Raw genomic sequence first — 6,000 nt, 5'->3', positions numbered from 1 at the left:
CTCTTCTGCAATGTGACTTTGCCTCTTCTGCATCAAGAGGTAGAGTCTAATTGCTCCTCTAAAATCTGGGCTCACCTTAGCGACTTGCTTTCCACCAACAGACTGCAGTGGAAGTGATGCAGAATGCCTTCCAAGGCTACAACAGAAAGGGCCATGTAGCATCAGGCAAACTGCCTTTCAGATGCTCCCTCTGGGAACCCAGCCACCATGCTGCAAGGAAGCCCAAACCATATATGTGTGGTCTGGTTAATAGTCCCAGTTGAGGCCAGCCTGCAGTCAGTCCCAGCTCAGGTGCTAGACATTGGTTGAAAACTTCTATGGGATTCTAGTCCTTAGCCATTTCCTTCCTGTGCCCTAATTGAACTCCTGACCCCCAGGCTCTGTGAGCAAAGTGATTGTTTCACAGCTCATTTGGGGATGAAACTGAGCCAAAAGAGAGACTGTAGCTTACTCAAACATATTCAGCTGGTGGATGGTGGAACTAGGTTAAAATCCTGCCCTCGTAGTGTTTGGTCCAGAGCTCCTTCCACCATTTATTCTGCCAAGAGGTATTTATTGTCTGTAGTGCCCCACACACTATGTTAGGCAAGGGGACAGTGGTGCTACCTGTATATAGCTCCAGAGTACAGAATGAAGGTGGGGGAAGAACATTGCAGAAAGGCTGGATACAATTTAGCTGGTAACTGGAGGTTTCCCCATGTGGACTGATCCTGAGGATGGACACCGAGGAGCTGAGTGCCTCAGGCAGTTGTCTGGGCTTAATATCAGCCCCAATCCCCTGTTCAACTTCCTGTCTTTTCCCCAATGAGATGTAGGAGCTTTCTTTTATTTGACTTAGAACTTCCTCTTTTAAACGAGATGCCCTTTTGATCAGTTCTCATCATGCTGACTGTACAGCCTGTGTCCTGCCTACTCCAAGGGCAGGAGATGGTGTCAGGAGACATGGGTTCAAATTCCAGCTCTACCTGTTTGTTGCTGGCTGGGTAACCTCAGGGAAATGATTTAAGCTTACTGAGCCTCTGTGAAGTGCATACACATACTTCCTACCTCAAAGGGGTACCTCAGAGGGGTTGCTGTGAGGATTAAATAAAGTGCTTACGTGAAAACCAGGTGGAGATGTCAATTGAATCTGTTGCTAAAGTCTGTCCCTTTCTCCAAAGAAATGTCTCAAACCTTCCACATTCTACTCTCAAAGGCTGTCCATTCTCTTCCTCTTTCTATCCTTAAAATAGTCAGGTCCTCTTTGAAGAGAGCAATAGAAGAGTGAGAAAGAAGAAAATATGAGCTACCTCTTCGTCAGCTTTGCCTGACCATTCACCAATGAAGCTGTGTCCCCCACCCATCCCCCTGACCTCTCTTTGCAGAGGACTGGAGAGCCATCCCCTGTCCAAGGGCCACGACTTCTCTTGGGGGTCTTTAGGATCCTGAGCTATTGATTCCGGACCCCTCCTCTCAGGTCTCCTTTTCGACAGAAAAGAGAATTGCCTCAAGCCCAAATCTCACCATCTTCTACCCTCACTCAAACTTCTTAAAAATGTCACCTGCCTCTCTTGCTTCTCTCCTACCTGGGGTCATTTCAGGCTCCAACCAAAACTGCCATCACAGGCCTGGGAGGGCATTCTAATCACTAAATCCAGGACTCACTTTTCAGACCTTAGCTTCTTAACGTTCTGCCATATTTGCCTTTGTAGATTCCTTGAAGTCACCTTTCTTCCCATCATGGGGGCACCACCTTCTTCCACCTTGCTGCCTGCCTCTGCTCCCTCCTTGTTGGCTTTACCCCCTAATATCCTCTTGTCCAATGATCATATCTGTGTGTGGACACCCCACAGACATCTCATATTTAACAGATTCAAAACCAGATCAGGTGTCTCTCCCACCCACCCCAACCCCTCCCATTCTGTCCCTCCATTTGCATTCACTCTCTTAAGAAACCAAATGGTCATTTTTTTCTGGCTGCCTGAGCTGGAAAACATGTGTCATCATCCTCCATACCAACCTATCTTATCTATGGATCCCACCTCCTAAATAACTTCTCAATCTGCCTCTTCTCTCCCTTCCAAAGGTCCCTGTCATTTCCTATTTAAATGGCACAACGGTCTCCTCTCAGGCCTCCTGGTTTCTTTTTTTTTTTTTTTTTAAGGTTATTTATTTATTTATTCATGAGACACACACACACACACACACACACAGAGAGAGAGAGAGAGAGAGAGAGAGAGAGAGAGAGAGAGGTAGAGAAAGAAGCAGGCTCCATGCAGGGAGCCGGACGTGGGACTCGATCCCTGGTCTCCAGGATCAGGCCCTGGGCTGAAGGCAGTGCTAAACTGCTGAGCCACCTGGGCTGCCCAGGCCTCCTGGTTTCTGATTGCCTAACCCTAACCCAGTCCATGGCCTGAATGATGTGGCTAAATCATAACTGATTATGAAACTCCCCTGTTTAAAAAGTTTCAGGAGGGCTTCATCGTTCTCATGCTCAAATTCACAAACTGAGCTTCTGCACATGGCGTTCCCTCTGCTTGGAACATCCTGCCTTCTTTTTCAGGCTGTTGATTCAACTCCTACTTATCCTTTCAGGCTTCTATTTAGACTTTACTTCCCTGGAAAACTTTCCCTGATTCCCCATGGCTGTGAGATTCTTCTCAGATGTTCCCTTAAGTGCTTTTGCTTATCATAGGATTACCGTAATTGTTTATTTCCCTCTTGCTTAGCTAGCCCTGGGGCTGGCACAAGTCAGGAAACTAATAAATACTTGTTGAAACTTAAGAAGGGAAGGAATTACTTTCCACCAATTGTTCTCAAACATTCTCAGCAAGCATCAGAGTCACCTGGTGGGCTTGTTAAACCAGCTTGCTGGCTCCACCCCCAGAGATTCTGGATTGGAGTTTCTGCTTCTGTAGTTGGGGGTGGTACCCCAGAATTTGCACTTCTAACCAGGTGATGCTGCTGATGCTGGTCTGAGTCCACACTTGAAGAATTTCTGCTTTATACATTTGAAGGCAGTCTGCAAGGTGAGGGATAGTTATTTTTAGAGAAGGCTACTAGAACCTTTTGGAGGCTTGGTATATTTCTGGTACCTCTCTTCGTAGTTTCCTTAATAAGAACATATCACAAGAGTTTGGCTTCTCAACAAGTTCTCAGAAAGCTGAATGGGCTCTAGGGTAATCAAAGCCCACACCCTATTAGGGATCAAAAGCAGCACCTGGTAGCTCCATAATGGGTTGCCAGGCTACGGAACAAAGGTGACAGTAGGATGGGATTAGCAGCTGGCAAAGAGTTAGAATGAGCTACTGAGGCATGAAGAGAGGGTAGACCTACCATTAGAAGACTGTGGAAACCAGTTGCCAGGAATTCCCACGACCATTGCCTTGATTTGCACGTGGAAGGGCACACCATCTCCTTGCGGACAAGTTCATGCTGCAACTTGTCCTCTAATAGGACTGGGGAATATTTTTCTCAGAAGAACCACTGAGAACCCATAAGGGATATTTCTTAATGAGTTGTAGGTTAGAAAGGACTTAGGCTTATCACCATTTGCTTAAACTAACTCCATTAGTTTATTTTTTTTTAATCAAAAAATACAATTCACATTTGAAAATTTAGGAAGTACAGAAGAGCATACAATTCCATGTCCCCTGAAGGACATTTTATTAAAGTTTGTCTTGCATCCTTACAGAAAAAAATAAACATAAATGGGTGTATTCTATATATACTTTTCTAACTTTAAAAGAAAAAACTGAATATAGTGAACATTTCTGCATCAAGGCTTCTAACTCTACTTCATTAACAGTCATATGAAGTTTTATTGTGTGGATGTACCATATTGTATTTAACCTTCCTAGATGCTTCCTATTTTTTGCTATTATTAGCAATCCTGCAATGGACAACCTTGGACATATATCTCTGTGTTTGTGAGGTGGAATGGCTAGACCAAAGGCAATTTGTATTTAAGATTTAGCTATGAGTTGCAGGTTTCTCTCCAGAAAGGTTGTCAATTTATATTTCCACCAATAGTATCAGTGTCCATTTCCATATACCCTCAGTAACACTTCTCAGTGCTTTAACATTTTTTATAAGCCTTGTTACTTTAAATTTGCATTTCTTGGATCAATTTATTTGGGTGTTCTTCAAACACATTTTTTTCCCTTTGTATTTCTCCCTGACTTGCCTATTCAGTTCTTTGCCCCTCTTTCTACAGGGATTATTCTATTCTATCTATTTTTCTTATTGACTTACAGAAGCTATTTATATGTAGAGAGATTAATACTTTCTTTTGCTGCTTCTCAACATTTTTTTCCCCAGTGCCATACAGATGTTCTTAGTTTTTAATTTGTATACAGTAGAGTCTGTTGGTGTTCTCTGAAGTTGCATATTTCCTTTTAAAATAAAAAAATCATAATTCTATCAGTTTAAAAAGTTTCTCTCTTTATCTCATGGCTGATTAAGAGCAAAGGATGAGAAAAAAAGGACAGAATGAAGCAAAAGGAAAATGAAGACAGGAAGAGAACAGAAAAGAGAGCTGTATTCATGTTTATTCAATACTCAGGAGATATGGAGTGATTCTCAAGCTTTAATTTATATATAAATCACTTTTTTTTAAAAATATACAAATCACTTTGAGACCTTACTAAAATGTAGAGTCAGATTCAGTAGCTCCTGCAGGGGCCTGAGATGCTATGTTTTGAATCAGTTCTGAGGTGAGGCTGTTGGCCGGTAAACCACACCTGGAGTAGCGTAGCTTTAGGTTATGACAATGGGGAAGTGGCCTCACTGGCAGTTCTAACTCCACTGAAATGATCATTTGAAAACTCTCTCTCTCTTTTTAATTAAGCAGGGGAAATCCTAACTTTTGCTCTGGAAAGTAGGAGATAGCCACAGCTCATTTTTAAAAGAAAAGTCAGTCAGTTCTGAGTAAAATCTTAAGTCAGTAAAATCCCTCCATCTTATGGTCTTTTAGAATATATGGCTAAAGATTTTAATTTTCTTTATTTTTTTATATTTGTGGCTATAGATTTTTAAAGGTAAGTATATAAGGATGAAGTGTTCTCTCCTTGAGAACTTTTTGGGCTGGATAAAATTAAATGGAGAGATTACTTGGCTGTTTTGGGTAGAAATATTCCAGCTCTTTGCTGGCTAGTCCTCTTCTCAGGATTATAAAGGGGCTTCTCTGCATTATTATTTTTTTTTTATAATGAATAGCTGCATCCTATTCACACACCCCTAAGACCGTAGTCAAATGAAGCATGTAAAAGGCAACATTGTTTGGTGGGGGGGAAAATTCTTAGAATTAAGTACTCAGGAGGGCTTGATTCCTACTCTGGCTTTTTTTTTTTTTTATGATAGTCACACAGAGAGAGAGAGAGGCAGAGACACAGGTAGAGGGAGAAGCAGGCTCCATGCACCGGGAGCCCGACGTGGGATTCGATCCCGGGTCTCCAGGATCGCGCCCTGGGCCAAAGGCAGGCGCTAAACTGCTGTGCCACCCAGAGATCCCCCTACTCTGGCTTTAACATGGTTACTTGCTGTATGTTAAACTGCCCTAGGTTAGTCCCTGTAACTGTGAGATGAGGCGAAGTTAGAGCCCCGCTGACCCAGGATGATACTGGAATAAACAATTGGAGACCTTTGGGGGTAGCAGTGATACCAATGCTCCTCTTACAACCTATTGTATACTGGCTTAGGTTTTCCAATTTCCAAAAAAATTTCCACAAAACCTTCTCTGAATTGCAAAATAAATTGTAGCAAAAGAAGCTCTGGACATTTTTTTACGTGTCCTGAAGTCAAGAAGTTGCCAGTGCCATATTCATGCCTCTGCTGTAAGGGCATATGGGCGTGGCTCACTATTTGCAAGGAAAATAATGGGCATATATTTCTATTTGAAATAGATGTTAAATATGGATTGTTAAATATGGATTGGACTTAACAGTTAAATATGGATTGGACTTAACTGGTGTGCAGAGCAAGGGTAGTTTGGGACAGCACTGCCAAGTTGGTATGAGGAAC

Source organism: Vulpes vulpes, chromosome 3 (assembly GCF_048418805.1).
Source record: "Vulpes vulpes isolate BD-2025 chromosome 3, VulVul3, whole genome shotgun sequence".
In the NCBI taxonomy this organism is placed as follows: domain Eukaryota; kingdom Metazoa; phylum Chordata; class Mammalia; order Carnivora; family Canidae; genus Vulpes; species Vulpes vulpes.
The sequence above is the reverse complement of the archived record's forward strand: the minus strand, read 5'-3'. Positions refer to the sequence as shown.